The 22,803-nt window shown below is 37.5% G+C and overlaps 1 long non-coding RNA gene across 1 annotated transcript; it reads left to right on the top strand.

The window, feature by feature from the left end:
- The first annotated feature begins 14,192 nt into the window (after positions 1-14,192).
- Positions 14,193-22,183, top strand: LOC134480348 (uncharacterized). Its single transcript, XR_010054730.1, has 3 exons — positions 14,193-20,020; positions 21,063-21,099; positions 21,397-22,183. It is a non-coding gene; the product is annotated as an uncharacterized LOC134480348 (long non-coding RNA).
- The last annotated feature ends 620 nt before the right edge of the window (positions 22,184-22,803 follow it).

Genomic DNA, 22,803 nt, shown 5'->3' with positions numbered 1-22,803 from the left:
CATTACCATCATGTTAATTAATATTAGATGCCTGCTTATATTCTAATGAAAGAAAAGGTGCTGACTTGTGTGGGTGGATATTAGGGAAGATTTAAGAGAAGTCAGGGGAGAAGAAACCATAATCATTTTATATTGTATGAAAATACCTACTCTTCTCAAAAGGAAAAGTAAGATAAGTAGAACAACAATGGTGGAAAAGGAGTTTATATGAGCTATCATGAATTTGCAATTAGACTCCATTGAAGGAAAGATATAGCTACTATGACAGGGGTTAAACCTGAATTTCTGTCTCCAGGGACAGGTAAAAATCTGTGGAGGTACCAACAAATGGCCCAATGATTTGAAATATCTAGTCTTCATACTGGATCCAGTTGCCTCAGATATTTTGCTGTAAATGAAAGATTTGTTAAAAAACATGATTTAGTATCTTATTCACTTTTGTCAAAATACACCTGATTGTCAGACTTCTGTCTGTAGATTGACTACAGTTTCAAAACACAAAACTAAGAAGTCAGTATTGCTAATTGTGTGTTTTCATGTTTCAATTTAGTATACAGAGCTGGAGAAGACAAAAAGTAGGAAGAATGAAAGGTCCTGAACTTTGGGTTAAAATGAACAGTTTCTATTTCATTATCTATCTGTCTGTCTGTCTATCTATCTTCTATCTATCTATCTATCTATCTATCTATCTATCTATCTATCTATCTAACATATTTGTATAAAATTCTATATTTTATATAATTATATATAATTTCATATAATATAGTATATTATATATACTATAAATATATAATATTTATTTATATATAATATATATGAATATATATCATACATATGTATATACAACATGATAAGTCTGTCTGGTATTTCTTGTGTCTACATGATTTCAGAGCTGATGAATTTGTATTAGATAATCAATTAGAAAAATCAACCCTGGAAGAAACTGATTCTCCATCTCTCAAGAGTCACTAGTAACCTGTCTTAGGTTTTTATTGCTGTGAATAAACACCATGACCAATGCAAGTTTTATAAAGAACAACATTTAATTGGAGCTGGCTTATGGGTTCAGAGTTTTAATCTATTATCATCAAGGTGGGAGCATGGCAACATCCAGGCAGGCATGGTGCAGGAGGAGCTGAGTTCCACATCTTCACTTGAAGGAAGCCAGGAACAGGCTGAGCATCCTCAGGCAGCTAGGAGGAGCATCTCCAAGCCACACCCACAGTGACACACTTCCTCCAACAAGGCCACACCTTCTAATAGTGTCACTCCCTGGGCCAAGCACATGTGAGCCATTACATCTGCAGTCTTTGTCTAGGTATAGAACCTCTGGGAGATTTACCTCCTTCTACATTAGTATGCCCATTCATATTATCATTATTTAGATCTTTTTTAGATATCCATATTATTGATGTAACAAAACATATATAGAAAAAAATTACCAAATTTTAGGTTTTAGCTCTTCTAATTATAAGTGTGACTTTAAAGAGACCATTTTATCTCTTTTTGTGCCTTAGTGTTTTTATAAATAATAAGGGGAATTTTATGACCTATTGCCAAATAATAGTGTTTGTGGTGACTAGAATATGCCTGGCCCACTGGAAATGGCATTATTTGGAGGTGTGGTCTTATTCAAAGAGGTATAGCATTGTTAGAGGAAGTGTGTCACTGTGGAGGTCGGGCTTTGAGGTCTCATATGTGTGCTCAAATCTGGCCTCCTCTTGGCTGCTTGCAGAAGACACTGTCCTGGCTGCCTTCTGGTCAAGATGTAGAACTCTTCGCTTCTACAGCATCAAGTCTGCCTGAATAGTGCCATGCTTTCCACCATGATGGGCTGAAACTCTGTAACTATAAGACAGCGTCAATTAAATGTTTTCCTTCATAAGACTTGCCTTGGTCATGGTCTCTTCACAAAACAGCCCTAAGACAGAAGTCATAGGCTTGTTTAAACACATGAGTCTATGGGGCCACACTTACCCATTCTATAATGCAAAATACATTTAGTCCATTTAAAAGGTTCCCATAGTCCATTACAGTCTCAACAATATTTAAAGGTCTAAAGTTCAAAGTCTCTTCTGAGGTTCATGTAATCTCTTAACTGTTATCCCCTATAAAACTAAAATAAAAAAGAAGATCACAAACTTACAACATCACAAGATATATATTTCCTTTCTAAAATGTCATAGTGAGGAAATATTAGACCTAAGCAAGACCAAAGAACCAGCTGGACAAACTCTAAACTGTATCTCCATGTCTGACGTTCAACTTGTCTCAGCTGTGTTGACTGTAACACAGTTCTTTCTCTTGGGTTGGTTCCATTCCTTTTAGCAGCTTTCCTTGGAAGGCATTCCATGGCTGTAGCATCTCTAACATCTTGGGGTCTCCAAGGGAACTTCAACTTCACAGCTTGGGTCATTTCTAACCTTTGCCCTTAGGAACATTCTAGGCTGTGGCTGACTCTACTACACTGCTTCTACTGTTCTTGGTGATCACCCCTGGATCAGACTGATCAGACATGAGTATATATATGAGACCTCAATGCCCTGCCTCTATAATCACTCACTTCCTCTAACAAGGCTAAACATCCTCCAATAAGGCCATAGCTCATAATAGTGCCACTACCAATGGGACAAGCATATTCAAATAACCACAGTGGTTTTGGATGTTTGAGAGCTCAGTGCCAATTAAAACACATTGGCCTCAAGGCTTCTCTTTCTTTTCTTTATACATTCTAAACCTATGATCTATGGGGGAGAGTCCTCAAATTTATTGGCCTTTAGTATAATTATATGAAGAAGAAACAAAGCAGAAGTTGGCAAAGAAGGCAGGAGCTTGATGGGTTATAAGCCATGACACTAACTTAATATAAGAATATTTCACAGAAAGAAACAGGTAACAAATCCATTCTTCTTACTGTTTTAAAGAGTAACTTTTAAGTTATTCCTAAAATACCTTTAGGTTTATTTTTCCAGAAAACAAGAGAGTGTGCTTTGTAATTATTTAGTAAAGATCACCTTTGTATCATTATTTATATAATTACCTTTCTGCCTATTTTATTTTTATCTTGTTTTCCCAAGTTTTAACTTTAGTGTACTATCCATTACCAATTTGTTTTTAGTCTTTATATCACTACACTTGTGTCTGGTCTATTTCCTGTGCAGCCTCTGTCTCAGACGATGAATGGTTATTGCTGGTAGAGGATATATGACCATAGTAACTAGTGTGTAAAATCTCTATCTGATTGTTCTTTTAAAAATATCTATAGTAAGATGTATACATTATATTAAATAACACTATGACAGCACACTTTGATATTACTTTAAAAAGAAGAAATATAGGGAAGTGCTTAGGCAAAGAACCCTCCTCCAGAGCACACAGGCATACATGCACACATGTACACACACACACACACACACACACACACACACACACACACACATATATTATCACATTTTATAAATGGATGAGTGCCACATGTATCCATGGACTGGCCATATCTGATTCCTATTATACTAATGGGCAATAAAATTTAAAAGAATTTCTAACTATCCTGATCATTGTCTCTAAAGGATAACATACATTTAATTCTTTAGGAATGGGAAAATGGACCCCACTGTACCAATACACAGAAAGTTGATTTCACCTACTCAGTATGAAAAAAAATGCAAGAAGTTTCAGATTCTGTTAAACTTTGTGTCTTTGTTAGATACTCTTTTATTTAGAAACAAAACCCTGTCTGGTTTCTGTCCTTATAATCATTGTTACTACCTAGGAACTCTGAGGTGCTGATAAACCATGCAGAGTATTGTGTGTGCTGCTTTAATTAGATCTCAGTCTTACTGTAACCATTCCCTTGCTATGACTATTAAGAATGTTCCTTAGTTTTCATTATTAAGACACGAAGTTATGAAGGTTAAAAGTGGTGGTGGCAGATTCTATAGTGAACTTCCTTCAAGTGTGATAAAGGTGTGGTACTTTTCATTCTGAGGGTCCTCTCAATATAGTTTTTGTTATGAACTCTGGAATTATTATGATTATTTTATTCTTACCCTTCATTAAGCATGAACATTTATATCAAGTCTTTATCATGCAAAAGGCCCAGAAATTGTGAGAGTCCCTCTAGGGCTGACAACCCAGAGATTTTTATTTTCAGACATGTCTATAGTAAGCACTCAGCAAACAATTTAAGGCAATGTTTCTCAACATTCCTAATGCTGTGTCTCTTTAATACAATTCTTTATGTTGTAGCAACCCCTAAATATAAAATTATTTTGGTTGTTATAACTAATTTTGCTACTGTTATGAATCATAATATAAATACCTAATATACAGTATGTCTGATATGCTACCCTCCCAAAAGGATCACGACCCACAGATAGAGAAACACTTACATTTGTACCTGTCAGTTGACTTTGGTGTGTATTCTGGTTCAAGAATCACTAAATTCTCCAATAATATCAAAGTCTGTATCTTAGTTTTCTCATGAAACCAATGAAATTTGTGGATATCAAGTTTTTCAGTTTTGTTTGTTTATTTTAATAATTAAAAGGTAGTTACATTTGCACATAACAGAAACAAGCAAGTAGAGAAAATATTTTTGAAATGGGGCTTCATTATATAACAAAAACTAGCCTTATTTTACTTTATATTTACTTATTTTCTTCTATGACAATTTCATACGGGTATATAATGTATTTTGGTCAGTGTAAGACTCTATTATTCTTTCTTGTCCCCCATTATTGGGGAGGAATAACTTTGTTTCATAAATGTAGCTCTCTCCTGCATTTATATCTTTTTGTTTTGTTGTCTTCACCTTTGATTTTTTAAATGACTTTCTGAGTTACTTAGGGTTGTTCCTGTGATCATGGATGGGTTCTTATTTACTGAACCACAGGCAGATTGCTGTGCCTATACTCCGAAAAAAAAATGACTCTTCCATCTCCAGCAACCGTTAATTGGCAATAGCTCTTCAGGGAGGAGTGGTGCCTTCTAACACCTTCTTCATTCTTGTTGAGGTGTTAATGGGCTCAATCTTGTGCAGACCATATGCAAGGCATCCCAGTTCCTGTGAATTTATGAGTACACCAGCCGTACAATATTTGGAAAACAGTACTTATAGCACACCCCCTATTCTCGAGCCCATTATTTCTACCTCCTCCTTTGTGATGTTCCCTGAATCTTTGAGGGGATGATGTAGATGTCCTGTTTAATGCTGAGCATGCTGCTTAGCAGTCTCCACTTAAAAAGGAAGATTCTCTGGCTAAGACTGAGAGCACCTCTAATCTGTGGGTATTAGAATAAGTATTTAGAAAGTACATTGACGAACTTCTCTGATCTCGGCCCACTGCTCCCTGCTCCCAACTGTGGGAGAGAGAGCTGAACGTCCATAGGTACGGGCAAACCTGAGAGTTCAGGGCAGGAGAGGCTGCCACTTCTGTCCACCTTTGCCCACATCCCTGGCTCAAGAGGAAACTGCCTAGTGCCTCTGGACACAGGAATATAGGAGTAGTCAAGCGGCAGGAGCCCCGCAGTCCAGATCTGCACCTGGATCTGAACTGAACAAGTCAAACAGCTCCTGGCACCCAAATCCCATTGGAGGAGTGGAGAGCTAGACCCTCAGAAGTGCGGACACTCCTGAGAACTCAGAGGAGACTACTCTCTCCCCACATTCCCTACTCAAGAGGAAAACGCTTAGTGCTATCTATGGCCCCTGTGCACAGGGACCTAGGAGAAGTAGGGGCAGCACATTTCCAGTTTCTGCCCTCAAGGAGGCCAGCCACCAGGAGCGACTAAATGCCTGAGAGCAGAACACTCTGTTCCCATAACTGGCTGAAAGAAAACAGGAAAATAGGTCTACAGGAGTGCTGACACACAGGCCCACAGGAGGGTCAAGCCTCCATGAGAAACAGCAAAACAAGCTAACACCAGGGACAACCTGATGTCGAGAGGCAAGCACAGGAACCCAAGCAACAGAAACCAAGACTACTTGGCAAAACCAGAGCTCAGTTCTCCAACCAAAGCACACACTATCTATCCAAACACACCAGGAAAGCAAGATCTAGAAAGTACGTTGACACCATGTCCATTTGCAAAACAAGAAGAGTAAGCTATCCACCAGGGCATGTGTCCTTACCAGCCATGGGCTTTTCACCAGGCAACCTTATTAACTATGAATTCCATCCAGAGTTCTACAGTCCCTAACAATGGCTTCAATCAAGAGTGACTGGTTATCCCCTTGGTAGTCATGTTATTTTTGTACCAGTAGGAACATCTTATGTAGCATGCTAGTGTTGTAGCTTGAAGGAAACCCAGAAAAGACCATAAAGACCATTTAATAGAACTTTTTCTCCCTGAGCAGATTGTATCCTACCTCCCAGTACCATGAAAGCTTGCCACTAGGTAGGGAATTTCTATCTAAGTTGCAGCTTGATTTCTCTATGCTTATATGGAAGATTTTTAATAGAAAAGTTAACATTTTATTAGTTCTCCCTATTATCAAAATGAGTGTATAACCACTATATGCATTTCTGTTCTTACTGGATAGGAAGCTTTGAGGGCAGGGTAGATGCTACATAACTTGTTTCTGTGATAGAGGCTGATACAGTGTCTGTCACAAGTAGAAACTTTTTTACTAAGTACTTTATACATGAATTAAAGAATGAAGAGGGGGGAATGACAGAGCTACAGCCCTCTAGACACACACCAAAAAGGGCTTCATTATCAATAAAGCACCATCTGTATCCTCTGGAGCCTTTTTCCTTTAAGGCTAAGCCCAGTACTTACTATTCAAGGCACCGTTGATGAAGCCAGCAGCAGCAGGGAGAATTATGTATGTATGCTTTATGAGGTTGGAATGAGAGCAATTTCCCCCTGTATTAACCATAATTTTAGAGTCTGTGCTAGCCATTTGGCACCTGTTCCTAATCTCTCCATAAGTCATCTGAATCACAGGGACTGACTAATGACCAAGTTGTTTACATCTCTTCTGTAAGATTAATTTTTAGGGACATTCTAACGTCATGTTATCATTTCCCCAAACACCTGCCACCACTTTTGACCAGCATATTTCTCCTTATATCCAAGAGGAGTATTTTTACCTAGCCATAATAACATCACATCAGTTCTCCTCTCTACATCCTAAGCCTTGTACATGACAGACTTATGTGGCATCCTGTGGCATTCTGTACCTCTCATTTCCAGTGGGGGAAAATTAGATCTGAAAACATTGAAAGTCCTCCTTCAAAAACACTGGTTTCTTTGTTCATTGAATCATCATTTCTACAAATTGCCTTGGACACAAAATAAGCCCTTCATCAGAAGGCTATGTTAGCAGGAAAACTATGTTCTATGGCAGTGTAAAGTTCTTTTGCTATCTGCTACTGTTACCATAAGATATGGTTAGAATTATAAGTATAATCTTGAGGTTCAGGTGAGGAATGATGGTCATTAGCAGCTCACCCTTTTTCTTCTGTGTTGCCTGTTTCAGCTCTTGAACGACATAGTGCTGGTATTCCAAGCTACTTCAGTATGTTGGTGAGATGGCTCCAAGGGTCCACAAGCTTGCCATACAAGTGTGATCACCTGATCTCGGTCCACGGAACTCACATCGTCTAACTTTCCTACATATATGCCTTGTCATTTTCACTCCAACCACCTCTTTCTCTTCCCTCTCTCACTGTCTGTCTCTGTCTCTCTGAATCTGTTTCTGTGTCTTTGTGTCTATCTCTGCCGGTCTCTGTCTGTCATTGTCTGTCTGTCTGTTTGTGTGTCTGTCTGTTTCTCTCTCTCACACACACCCTTTGAAATACATTATCTACTAGGAATAAAACAGAACTGCTTTAGGTAATAGCTGTTCAGTTGCTCATCAGGATCATTTAACTACTTATTCTAAAATCATTTATATTTTCAGTTTAGATCTTTAAGCATAAAGCGAAAAAGATTAACCTTGAAATGGAAACTGGAAAGCATTGAGTGATAACTATAGGAGAACTGATTTAGACCTGTGAAATGGCTTACTAGGTAAAGGTGCTTGTGTAACTCAAGCATATATCTCAGTACCCACATGGTATAAAGACAGAAATGACCTTTGGCTTCTGTACACAATGCAATGACATGTAATGACCTCCCTAAATGAACAAACAAACAAATAAAAATAAAATAAAAACAGATTTTACTACTTGTGATCATACAATATAAATTGAATATGAAAAGCTGGGAAAACTGAAGTGCAGATAGAACCTTGACCTCAGCTTATTTTTATCAGCTCATGTCTCTTTGTAAAGATTGTACTTTTATGGGTTTCTTGAACAACTGCCTATTTACTGTTTTCCTCCTGTTTTTGAAAATTCTTGACCATTTTATATTAAAAATTGTGTTCATTTATTTTCTCCATTGTCTCATTCTGAGAGCCAAATGACAAATATGATGTGCTTTTTCTTTAACACACGTATATGTTATACTGTTTTATCAAAGACCTTATTTTTACTCTTCTCTGTCATCTTTGTGTTTAAAAATTATTATTTTTCCCAGCTACTAGTCTCAATCAAGTTTGCCATTTTTAATCTTCTGTGAGCATCATCTATTAATTGGGATATTTAAAAATTCATCGTTAGCATTTTTATTTCCTAAATGGATTACAGTTGTCTTCTGAATCTATTCTGAACTGTCTCTAGTTCTTGCATATTTTCTGCATCATTTTTATTATTTCTTTATATTTTTAGATCTTTCATTGCCTATATTTATAGTCTATAAGCCCTATACAACAGGGTTTCATGATGACATTTTTACACACACACACACACATTTGATGTACTTTTGATTTATCATAAAGTATCTGCCTAATCATGAAGGCCCTGTGTACTCTGAACAGAAGAGATAAGCTTTTTTAAAAAAATTTATGAATCATGACTGTTAAGTTTTCGTTACATGCTAGACAATCAACACAGAACACATCTGGCATGGTAGAACACACCTATGATTCCAACACTTAGAGGGGATAAGCAAGTTCAGGATCTCAGGGTATCCTGGTGACAGAGCTAGTGTGACGACAGACTAAATTAATTGAGAGTCTATCTGAAAATTACATATTATTAATCAATATTTTACGGTCCACAAACTCTGGATGTTATCATCTGGAAGAGGGATTTCACGATGTCTCTGACAGGCTCAGGTATTGTGTTTTGAGGAGCTGAATTCCTTCTAAATTTCTTCCATTCCCTAATCTGCCTTCAGGGTTTATTTCTTCAAGAGATCTAGCTGGTGAGTTCAATGGGAATCATTTCCCTGAAGGATCTTGATCTGGGACAGCTAGACTGTGGGGAATTTCTCTGCTTCACAAAGTCTTAGCTATTTCCTGAATGCTGTGTTCTTCACACTTAATTATGTGACAGAGCTTTCCGGAAGCATTCCCTTTCAGGCTAGCTCCTGTACTAGAGCATCCATTCCGGCTCTGGGTGTTGACCAAGCGTTGTCAGCCCTTATGCCCCCTAAACTTTCATTTCCAGAAATGTCTGAACCCTCAGAACAGCCAAAGGCCCAGGTGGAAAGGTTTTCTAGTTGAGGTACTTTTTTTTTTACAGCTGTAACTTAGGACCTTCTGATGATTTGTTCATCGCTTGTAAAGTTCCACACTGGTGGCTTTTAAAAATTGTACGTGAAAATTTTGGCAGCAATTGTCAGTTGTCCAAGTCTACAACAAACCACATCACTCTGCAGTACAAAGTTTACAGATTTCCTTATCCAAACCCAACATCTTTACGAAAATCAGTCTTACTAATGGCCAATATAACTGTGTATGGCTAGGAAAGTCAATATAGTTTTATTAGTTTGTTTAGATTGCTGAAAGTATGCATTCTGATCTATTTGAAACATTTATCCCTTTAAACAAAACTTAATTATATATAATGACAATATAGAGCTTAACTTAATCATGAGATACACCTTTAAATTTTACAATTACCATTTGGAAGCATAGAGTAATAGGTGCCATTTTCTCATTTATCTATCAGTGTTCAGGGACGGAATTTGTTCTAAAAGCCACTCTAGTTTCTGAGATCACTAAAATTGCAAGATAAAATCCCTGACCTGTATTGCAAGCTTTAAACATGGCAAGAAAGTATCAAAATAACAAAATTAGACCACTCCAGGTAGTCACATATATGTTTGTAGTAATATATATGAGCACACGCAGGTAACCAAAATTTCGGGGAGCATTGCAGAATATTTGAGTTGGATCTTCATGAATAAGGTTTTCTTTGGACAGAGAGATGAAAGGATATTTTAGGATGAGCAAGTCACATGGAGGACGGCAGTTCTGAAACAGCTCAGGATTGACAGTTCAGAATGCATGATGCATTGGTATGTGACCCCAGGCTTGAGAGAACGACATTGTTATTAAAGTCTTGGAATTTTAGTGTTACAATGGGAACCTATTCACATATTTATATAGAAGAAATAAAATGAACACAAGTGCAGAAAGATCTTAAATAGCTCGAATATCACTTCACACCTAGTAAAGATTTTGATTTAAATCCAATGTTCTTATCATCACAATAAGCTATTTATGGCTAGATTATGATGGTATTAATGTAATGATCACAAAATTTTCTACATTTAATTCATGTTATGCTCTAAGCACTTAATGTTTCATCTAGGTTATCATTACCACAGGCTATAGAATTAACAGTGTTTTTACTGTGTTCAGAATAGCTGTTGACAAGAGAAGAATTTCTCTGTTGTCAAAGCTACTATGCTTCTGTCTTTGGCCCTGTTCTTGGAGATTTTCCTGAAGTTCCTTTAAAAATGTTTTATATAAATTTATTGGCGTGTGTATGTGTGTGTGTGTGTGTGTGTGTGTGTGTGTGTGTGAGAGAGAGAGAGAGAGAGAGAGAGAGAGAGAGAGAGAGAGAGAGAAGACATCTTGAGGATGTTGGTTCTTGCATTCTATCATGTGGGTTTTTCTTGAGATTTGAACTCAGGTTACAACATTTTTCAGCAAGCATTTTTATTCATTGAATCCTTTTTTGGCATTGAAGTTAATTTATATGTGGAACGAATTGTGCTGTTAACATTAAAGAAAACCTAGAGAACATTCCCCAAATTTCTAGTGAAAGTCCTACTGTCTAAACACCTTAACTAGACTTTGTGACAAAGGGAGAAAAATGGCACATGGACAGAATTAAATCCCCAAAACTCACATGAATGATGTGGATAAATCAGTACATAAACCAACATCCTTCTGATGTCCCAAGAGTGGAAGATGTTAACACTGGGAGGTTTGAATACTGACTTAGCAAAACACTAGTTTTAACATCCAAGAGGAGATACGGTCTAACTAATAGTGTCTAATACTATCATTGCTAAAATCACGATAGTTATAATTTCTAAGATTTCAGTTGCTACAAGAAAGATTCATAGAGATGAATTTGTTTTGTTTAGAAAACTACAAATTATACTCAGAAAATAAGTGATATGAGAACAATGCAATACATATAATATAATTTATTTTAGTTGATGGCTTCTATCACACATACCGTAAAAGCCCAGTCAGAGGTAGAGGCAGTTATTAAAGCCACTGTCGTAACAAACCTTTTTGTTGCAATCTGGTATAAACAACGGCACTCTGGATTGCCTTTCTACCAATGAACTGCCAACAGTAATCACTCAGTACAGGCTGGAACTTGAAATATGTTTTGATAACACATTATGTTTTCCAAACTCGAGGCAATGAAAATAATGCACATTATTTTGAAAAAAAAAAAAAGAGAACTGAGTTTTGACAGAATATGGTGGCCCTTCTGCGCATTAAGATTTTGGATACCTCCAGGTACTATATAAGAGCTTTTCATCTCCTTGCAGCAAAGAGGTGATACCTCTGAGTAGTTCTTTTCCCATATCTCTAGTCCATAGATATCTTTTACTACTTCTGGGAGTGCAGTTTAGTGTGTTATGACAATCTAATTCTGTTCTTCCAATAGTTCTTTTTTTTTTTTTTTTTGGACTGGTAGTTTGATATTCGAACTCTCTGTCTGGATGTTCTTCTCTGATTACTGTTACCTCCAAAAGGAACAGAAAGGAGTTCCTTGTAAAGTTCTGATGACTCTACATGATTGTCCTAATCTGTTGAACAGTCAGCAAGGAAAATCTCTGAGGAGTAGCCTTGTTAGAATGTCAGGGATATTGTTCCACAGGGCCAAGATAACAGTTTAGTGCAACTGTCCTTAATTCAAAATTCTATAGACACCCTAAATATTGGTTTCGTGAATAGTCAAAAGAAGATGAGACAGTAGAGGAGAGTAAGATTAGAGAAAAAAGAATGGGTGTCAGTGGAATACATTTTACCCAACTGATGCTAAGAGGTCTGACAGCAGACTTCTAATAAAATGACTTCTCATGGAGAAATTGCACTGGAGATCTATCACATAGAAAGAGTAATGGACAATCATAAAGAGTAGAACAATTAAGGAAGTCCCCTAAAATGCATAAAACCGACAGGCAAACAATATTAAAAATTCTCAACACAGAATGAAATCTAGAAACCACTGCTTCTGAGCCTATGTCCTGAACTTACATTTCTGCCTATGAATGTTGTATGGAATGGGTCCTACGTTTTATCAAAGAGAAAAGGGTCACAGCAGACCCTGCAATGTCTAGTCACGTCTGTGTAATAGGTTTGGGGTTTGAAACGTCACTGCATGATCAATAGTTCTAAAAGACCTCTTTCTGAAATGTAAAGTCTTAGCCAATCTGTTATAGGAAGGCAGCTCCAATGACATTCTAAAATTTTAAATTCTATGATTTTTTTTCTTCTTTGGAAAATAGGAGAAATGATTTTCTTATTGTCATTCACATGCCAGAAGCTGAAGGTATTTTTTTTAAACTGGAATATTTCCTGTACCTGTTTGATCACATGATTCTTTGAGAATATTAAACATTCCTTTATGCGGCACGCACAACCCAGTGAATTTTATTCTTTCCATTTTTAGCCTAACACAAATAAATCACAGCAAGACATAGAGTTATACATCTCACACTGTGCTGAATAAGTAATGCACCTTCCCAGGTTTCTTTGCGCAGTGTACGATGTGATAATTGTGTATTACAGATATTCTCTCCTAGTCATTTCTCAAGAACTTTTTAACAAAAACTAAAACATATCTTAAAATGATAAGCTCGAGACAATCAATAGCATCCGAGCTGCTAGTTTTTCAGAAAGCACTTTGATCTGTAATTTGCTTTTTTCCAAATTTCTTTTTTGTTTTGTTTTGCACTGGCGTAATAAATAGTTTAGTTACTGTCTATGCTTAGGGTTCAGAATATTTGCTCTCAACTAAAGTTAGTAAAAGTCCATTTCGAAAGCTCATCATGATAACGTCTGGGCTCTAGCTTTGCTGTTGAAATCTTGTCCTGCGTGATTGGTAATATTTCAATATGCTGCACTATATGTAGTTGGCTTAGAGAAATCATTTCATTGGGAGTAAAAAAATAACACTAAAATACCACCAAGTTTACAAAGTGTCCTTGCTGTGCAGTCCTTTATCTCTTTTTGTTAGGGAGGAATATGTATTCCTTGTTCCAGGGGCAATTCCTTGTCCTCTGTTCTAAGCCTCAGGAACAGTGAGCAGTTGTCTTTGTGGCTGATGCATAGTTCCTTGTCCCTGACACTAGAAGCTTACTCTAATCACAGGCAATGGTGACATTCAACCTTGTAACTTTAGCTAATACTCCAAATACCTAAAACCAACCACTTAATGATAATACTTTTCACATTCACTGAAAGCTTCGAGACTACTTAAACTTATTTATGAAGAGACTAGCTTAAAACCAATTCTGGAAGCTTCCAAATGAGGAATGGGAAAGAGCCTCACAAAGATGCCGGATTTTAAGAGGATCCATGAAAGTGTGGGGATCTGAAGATAAGGAGCCAAAGAAGACGTTCTTTTTTTTTTTTTATTAACTTGAGTATTTCTTATTTACATTTCGAATGTTATTCCCTTTCCCGGTTTCCAGGCAAACATCCCCCTAATCCCTCCCCCTCCCCTTCTTTATGGGTGTTCCCCTCCCCACCCTCCCCCCATTGCCGCCCTCCCCCAACACAAAGAAGACATTCTTAACATTCACCTGCAGAGTGAACAAATTCTGTCGAATATTTACAAGAGGTAACAGCAATTTTTGAATAAGAATAAGTACTTTGAATAAGATTAGAAGAATTAGGAGGTGTGACCTTGTTAGAGAAAGTATCAGACTAGGAGTTCTCTCTCTCTCTCTCTCTCTCTCTCTCTCTCTCTCTCTCTCTCTCTCTCTCTGTCAGCTACTTATCCTATACCATGTCTGCCTTTGTGCAGATTAACCTAAGCAAATCCTCAATTAAATGCATTTTGTTTATCAGATGCCTTAGTAATGGTGTCTCTTCATAGCAATGCAACAGTGACTAAAACAACCAGCATTGGAGTGGAGGAAACTTATGAAAACGTCCTAAAATGATCTGTGAGAAAAAGTCTGACAGATTAGCCTGTAAAGTTATACCATGGTCAAAGCCCAGCTTTTCAAACCCTATGTATAACAAACACATTGTTCTACGAATCCTCCATCTGTATTCTTTTTGGATCCAAGAAGCATTCTTTGTATTTACCATAGAACCAGCTTCTCACAAATGTAAAAATGGACAAATATGTTTTCTAAACTCTACAGATAGATTTTATGTAGAGCTCCAGAGACAAATTTATAACATAAATCTTTAGAATTCTAATTTTTTTAAAAAAAGAACTTGAAACATTAAAGTATGACTGATTGCTGGGCTTCTTTGGTCAATAACCTTTATTTACTTTCTATTATGCAACATTTCTTTCTCCTAACTCACCCCATTTTAAATCTATCCCTATCTTTCTACCACCATCTTTCTACCACCGATCAAGCATCAAAATTAGCTATCTTGGTGAGAGCTCCTTGGGCCTTTTCATCACTTAGGAGAGATGGGTACCGGAAACTTTGTATGGTCTACTCCATAACAACATTGTGGTCAAGCTTTCAAGATACATTCATTGTCCATCTTTACTTTGTCTACTTTTGGTTTGGTTGTTTGCATAGAAGAAACAATAGAATAGAATGATAAAGCATAGGAGAAAAATGCTAAAAAGCGAGAAGGGAATGATGCTAAACTTGATCTGACATTCTTTTCAACACATATGTTGCAATTACTTGGATTAAGTCTCTTGTATGATTATCCTGTGATGGTCCTTGCTTGTGTTACTACTCAATTCCGTACTGTTTTACTATTTTCAATGTTATTACAAACTCAGTTACAGTCATAGACTGCATCTTAACCTTGTTTGTGTACTAGCGGTGTAGCATTTGCAATAATAATCCATTTATGTGGCACTTCTCTTTGCTGTGAAATTCACATCCTCCATTTATTATCCATCAGTCTTATAAAGTGTGCATTATCCTGATTTGTCAATGAATATATAGATGCTCAAAGAGAGTAAGTGTCTTATTCAAGATTACAGAGTTGATAAGTATAATCCAAACACCAGCTCAATTACAGCTATAAACATGCTAGTTATCCTGGCTATAAGATCCCAAAGAAGGCACCTGATTAATATTGTGTAAGTTAATGTTTATGAAAAATGTTTTGTTTAAATATTTCTAAACATGTTAGGCCCCAAAACCAGTTTAAAATGAGTGTTAATTTAAAAATTTAAAATCCCGGCTCTATTGTTAACCTAAAACTGCACAATTTCTTTTTTTGGTGTGATGTGATATATGTAAGATTGTGTTTATTTCAGTTTTTCTTTTTACTTTTTTTCTTCTTTAATCTTTTGTTATAGTCCAGACTTTATCCCTCTCCTGATCCACCCCCTGATGTTCCACATCCCACACCTCCTCCCCCTGTCTCCAAGAGGATGTCCCCGTGGGACTGGGTTGGGGAAATAAAAAAAAAACTAGATAATTTCTGAAAGACCTTCTTATCATCTAATGCAGGTCTTATGTCTTTACCTCCAATGTGGGGTAGTTAATGACTCTGGTTGGAGGTGATTAAATATTTGAAAGTCATAAAATTTCTAGATTAAAATCTGGATAGTCGTTATATGGATGCTGGTTTTGTCAGTAGACATTTCTAGTAGATATGTTATGATAATTTAAATGCAAATCAGCAGGGTTATACTCCTGGTCTTGAGTTGTTTTTAATACATACAGTCTTTATAGAGTTGTGCGTTTTGAGAGTTAGATATGTGAGTCAAAATGACTGAAGATCCAAACCATTGTAATATAACATGAACCAAGACAAAGCATTTAATTTGCTCAATTTTCTCAGAAAAATCTCTTATCTATTTCTCTTACAAATCTAGTGGTTACAATTCCTGATAAAGTTTATATCCATTAGTAAGACTCATAAAGTAGTAATGCTGACCTTATTTATAATTTAGCCTTACTTTTTCAATTAGTTACTTGAGAATCTCACCTAACGTATTATTCACATAATACATTTAACCCCTCCTCAAACTTCTCTCAGCTCAACCTTCCTCTCCTCTCTATCTTTGTATCCACTTTCCTTTTTCACCCCTTAAGCAGAGTTTGTGCTGCCTATGGAGTCTTAGATATATGACCTTCTATTAGAAGTATAGACAGCCTACCAGAGGCTACACCTTACAAACCATCCTCTCCCCATTCCCCTTCTTTCTCTCAGCAGATAACAATTGCCAATATCTCTTTAGCTGCAGGGTTCTTCATGCCCATCTCCACTTTCCATGTTGGGACTTTGTCTGGGTTAAGCTTGTGCACATCTTATGTACTCTGCCTTAAGAGTTCATTTGTACACTTTAACTTCCTTTGTCCTATTGGCTTTTCTTTTCTACATTTGTTTTATTTTTCAATCCCACTGTCTTTGTAATTAAACATTATTTAAGAATTTTTTCATTCAATATATTTTGGTCATATTCCTTCCCCTCCTCCAACCTATTCCCTGTACCTTCCCTTCCTTTCCACCCAACTTCTTGTTCTTTTTCTCTCTTAAGCACACGCGCGCGCACGCGCGCGCGCGCACACACACACACACACACACACACACACACACACACACACACAAAGAATTATACAAACTCAATGTAAACCAACAAAAATCACATAAACGAAAGCGAAATCAAACTGTGGTTTCTGTTTTGTGCTGATCAACTATTCTTGAGCACATGGTCTGGTCTGGAGTGTAGTTAACATAGCCAGTATCATTCCATTGATGAAAACTGACTTTCTCTCTTCAGAAGCTATCAATTACAAATAGTTTCCTGGTTAGGGGTGAGATTTTGTGTCCACTTCCTCTTCTCAATGCTGGGATTTTTTTGACTCCAACCAATGTGAGTCTTATTGTGATGCCACAGTCTTTGTGAGTTCATATGTGTATTTTCCTGTTGTAGCTTAAAGAAGATAATTTCTCAAACTCATCCAACACCTTTGACTGTTAAAATCTTTCTGCCTTCTCTTCTGCATATACTCCTGAGGGGTAGGGTGTAATACAGACATCACATTTAGAGCTGAGTGCTCAAAAGTCTCTCAATTTCTTCACTGAATAGTGGTTTTCAAAAACACAGAGGAAATAAATGAGTAAAGCAGTTATCTGTGTGATTACTGGGTCATTACCCAGCTTATTTCTGTGCCACTGTGGCATCAAAATTGACCAAAGGCGAGCATTTCAATTGCCTATAGTGTATTCTTCACCAACCTGGCAGTTAACATTTTTGCCTTTAAGCATTGTATGACTATAAACTCAAAGCTAGAATAAACAAATGAGAGAGAACGGAGACTCCTAATCTTCCCTGCTGGCATACTGAGTTAGTTTGAGATCAGTCATCATTATTCTTAGAGCCCATTAAAAATACATTCGCTCTTGAGTATTCAAACTTTTGTTTATACAGATGACATCGGGTCTCAACGCATTAGTGGCTCTGCAAATAGGCAAAGGGCACTTTCACTTTTGTGCTGACAGAATTTGTCAGACAGCATTAATCTCCCAAGGAAGAAAAAGCTGAAAAAAATAGCAATGGATTCAAAAATAAATTAGATAGGGTGAAGAAATCATTGAAAATTGAATGGTTTTCATGTCATGATAAAAGATGAATGTTTTCTATTTCATTTCTGGGAACATTTGAGGTTTAAGTGTCTGTGGCTTTTCTCATACACTGTGGCATTAAAATCTCACATTGAGTATTCATGGTAGAAACTTCTATTAGCCATGCATGCCAAAAAGAAAATTATAACACAGAGAAGCTAAATAAAACATACCATTGTGCACATCCAGGAAGTATCCAACATGGATCAGGCAAAGCTGGGTCTTCCAAAAAGTGCTGATAGTCTACTATATCACAGTAGAATAGAAGAGAATGCTCAAAGTAAGCGAGACACCAAATATGTCGTTAGCCATGTTAGAATGTCAGTAAAGGAGTCCACATTGCTTCTTCATGTCTCGTTCTTATAGGTCTTGTGAATGTTTGGAGTTTTCAGTAAAATGCAAAAGGAAGGTCTCCGAGCAATTGTAATCAAATGATGGCACAAAAGGCTTATTAGTAGACTCATGCTAAAATTCTCTGAAGTTTTCTGAAGGTGTAGAAACTAATAGAAGAGAATGTGGAGAAGAGCCTTGAACACATGGGCAAAGGGGAAATTTTCCTGAACAGAACATTAATGGCTTATGCTCTAACATCAAGAATCAGCAAATGGGACCTCATAAAAGTGCAAAGCTTCTGTAAGGCAAAGGACACTGCCAATAGGCTAAAATGGCAACCAACAGATTGGGAAAGGATCTTTACCAATTCTACATCTGATAGGGGTCTAATATCCAATATATACAAAGAACTCAAGAAGTTAGACTCCAGAGAATCAAATAACCCTATTAAAAATGGGGTACAGAGTTAAACAAAGAACTCTCAGGTGAGGAATATCGAATGGCTGAGAAGTACCTAAAGAAATGTTCAACATCCTTAGTCATCAGGGAAATGCAAATCAAAACAAACCTGAGATTCCACCTCACACCAGTCAGAATGGCTAAGATCAAAAACTCAGGTGACAACAGATGCTGGTGAGGATGTGGAGAAAGAGGACCACTCCTCCATTGTTGGTGGGATTGCAAGCTGGAACACCCACTTTGGAAATCAGTCTGGAGGTTCTTCAGAAAATTGTACATAGTGCTACCTAAGGACCCAGCTCTAATACTCCTGGGCATATACCAAAAAGATGCTCCAACATATAACAAGGACATATGCTCCACTATGTTCAAAGTAGCCTTATTTATAAGCTGGAAAGAACCCAGATGCCCTTTAACAGAGGTATGGATATAGAAAATGTGATACATTTACACAATGGAGTACTACTCAGCTATTAAAAACAATGATTTCATGAAATCCTTGGGCGAATGGATGGAGCTAGAAAATATCATCTTAAGTGAGGTTACCCAATCAGAGAAGAACACACATATACACTCAGTGCTTGGAATACCCAAGATGCAATTCACAGACCACATGAAGCTCAAGAAGAAGAAAAACCAAAGTGTATATGCTTCAGTACTTCCTAGAAAGGGGAACACAATACTCACTGGAGGAAATACAGGGGCAAAGTGTAGAGCAGAGACTGAAGGAGAGGCCATTCAGAGACTGCCACACAGAGGGATCCATCCTACATATAGTCACCAAACCCAGATTGGAATGTCAAGAAATGCTTGCTGACAGGAGCCTGATATAGCTGTCTCTTGAGAGGTTCTGCCAGAGCCTGACAAATACAGAAGTGGATGCTTGCAGCCAACCATTGGACTGAGAACAGTGTCCGCAATGGAGGAGTTAGAGAAAGGACTGTGGTAGCTGAGGGGGTTTGCAACTCCATAGGAAGAGCAATAATATCAACCAATCAGAGCTCTCAGAGCTCCCAAGAACTAAATCACCAACCAAAGAGTACACATGGAGAGACTCATGGGTCCAGTCTCATATGTAGCAGAGAATGGCAATATAGGGCATCATCGGGAGGAGAGGCCCTTGGTCTTGTGAGTACTGGATTCCCCAGTGTAGGAGAATGCCAGGGCAGGGAGGAGGGAGGGAATGGATGGGTGTGGGAGCACCTTATGGAGGCAGGTGGTGGGGGAATGGGATAGAAGTTTTCTGGAGAGAAAACTGGGAAGGGGGATAACATTTGAAATGTAGATAAAGAAAAATCCAAGAAAAAAAGTTTCTGAAATTTATTTTTCTTGAGAAACATACCTGAAAAGTTTTCCCTGGTCATGAAGAATTAAACAAGGAGTAGGCTTCTTGGGTTCAGAGTAGAGAGACGAACAAAGGCTGTTTATTCCTAATGTCAGTCTTAGTATAAATATTCATGATAGTCTATTCTTCTTAGGCATTCACTCTTTTTTTTCCTCATCAGATTCTGGACACTGAGATGAGTGGATACATACTTTCCTTCTTTAACTTATTTGGAATTGGTTCTATACAAGGATAGAAATTCAATTTCCTTATTTCCAGGGTCTTTTTTCACCCCTCATTTTGAAATAAAAAACTTATATATTCATATGGCTCCTTAATCAAAGTTTGTATCTAGTTAAAAGGAATAGAAAACAAACATAATTCAGAGCAGAATATAAACCAGTTCATAATAACTTTAATCATGGAAACACTATGCTATTATGAATGCCGTGTGCCTGCAGCCATGCTGAACACACCCACAAACAAATAAACAAAACAAGTAAACACACACACACAGAGTGGGTGAGGAAGAGAAAGAGGGAGATGGAGAAGTATAAAGAGATGGTAGGAAGACACTTGCATATTAGTTGAAGAATCAATAATATATAGAAATATCAATAGAATACTATCGTAGAGAAACCTATATTGAGATAATTGGACCCTTTAGTTTCTTGCAGCAATATTTCATATAGTCTCCCAAATTGAGTCATGCTGTGATGGCACTGTAAAAAGAATTATACACTAGCAATGGCCTGGAAAGGAGGTAAAGGGTGTTAGTCTGATTTTTAATCTAGGCTCTAGCTTGTTCATAAACAGTTTAAATGAAGCTGTTATTTTCTTTCCAAGGTAATTCAGCTAACCAAATGTCTACTGTAAAAATGAGGTAAGGAGACAAGAACAATCAAAAGCTATTCACATCTCTGGCTTATATCACTGCATGCATGGTGACAGTACTTACCTAACAAGGAAGGCTGGGGTTGATAAAAGATGCTGAGCTCTCACTTGGCCGTGTTAAGCTCTTAGATGTTCAAGAAAAGGTAAGATGCCTTATAAATATTATGATGGGTAAGTTGAGATATGTTTCAGAAGGAGTAATTTGGTGTTCTTTGGCATGTAAAATAAGAGAAGTACATTCTGGAGGGATGGTTCAGCTGTTAATATTTTTTCCTCAATCTTTCAGAAGACCTGAGTTCTGTTCTCAGAAATTGTGTTGGGCACCCCACAATGGCCTGCAGCTCCAGCTCTGAGGGAATCCCAGATGCCCTGCTGTGGCCTGAAGAGATCCAGCTAGCAACTGCCGTGTACTCCTAATCCATTGTTGTACATCACTATCCTCTGAGTCAAACAATTGGCACCTTGGCCATTCAGCTGTGTCTGCTTGCAAAGGATCTTCATAGCTGGGATTACTGACTGTTTACATTCCCTCACACAGGAGTGAGGAGGGTCACAGGTCCCCCACTTAATCATCCAACTGTTATATGCAATTCTGCCTTAACTGCACGTAGCTTTTTGAATAGTCTCAGTAAAGACTAGGGAAGGAGGGGCTTCATTTGTTAGGATAGGAGAATGTCATTATCCTGGCTGCGTAACCACTTTGCAGGGATAGCAACTGTACTCCAGTAAGTTATTCCTAACCTATGCTCTGTAATGTAGCCAAATAAACTCGCTGTTTTCCAAAGTGATCCTTGGTGGAATCATAATTTGGTTTGTCTTTGGTCTTAGAAAGAGGGGTAGACATCCTGTCCATACAGTTTCATCCCCAAAGGAGTCTTTAGCAACACATGCATACATATAACAGCAAACAAAGAAATCTAAAATGACAGAAGCATTTAAGCTTCCTTGAATAAATAGTTTATATAGAGGAGGAAAAGAGGCTCAGGGTATGTTGGGAGTCTCTTCAGTATTAAAATGTCTTGTAGAGGTATAAAGAATGTCTATCCCAGATGGAGAAGACATCAGCCCACCAAATCCATCAAGGGTTTTAGACTCCAGCTTTGTGAGTTAATGAGTTTATTGTGGTTCTCTACTGTAACACAGGCAATTATAAACACTTACAGTGCCAGCCACCCCTTGTAAGCTCTATGAACCTCTTGAACTTTCTTCTCCATGTAGGAGGAAGGGTGATCGAATGGGTCCCATGGTGATCACAGAGGGTCTGATTAGAGACAGCAATGTTGCATACCCAACTATTCAGCTAAGGAGAAGATGACAAGGGTAGTAAAAAGATGTGAATGTGAACAGCTATAGTGTTGCATCTGAAGGAGGAAAAATGTGTCCTCATTTTATTGACTGATTAACTGTTATGAACAACCAACATCTTCCATAAGCTGGCATGGAAGGGAGAAAATTTTGTTCATTTTTCCCTACAAGGGGTGAGTTATAAGGACCTTCTACTAGGAACAATTGACTAGAGATAAAAACAGTGTTGATGCCCATAAGGGAGAGAAACAAGAATCCTCAAAACAAAAATGGCACTAACATTAAGCACATTCAAAAGCAAAACAAAACAAAAGATGACTCTACCTATGAGGCCTTTATATTTCTGTTCCTCTTAATTGTTTTCTTCCTAGATGTTACTAGGAAAGAC

This window comes from Rattus norvegicus, chromosome 9 (genome assembly GCF_036323735.1).
Source record: "Rattus norvegicus strain BN/NHsdMcwi chromosome 9, GRCr8, whole genome shotgun sequence".
NCBI lineage: Eukaryota > Metazoa > Chordata > Mammalia > Rodentia > Muridae > Rattus > Rattus norvegicus.
The sequence above is the reverse complement of the archived record's forward strand: the minus strand, read 5'-3'. Positions and strand labels throughout refer to the sequence as shown.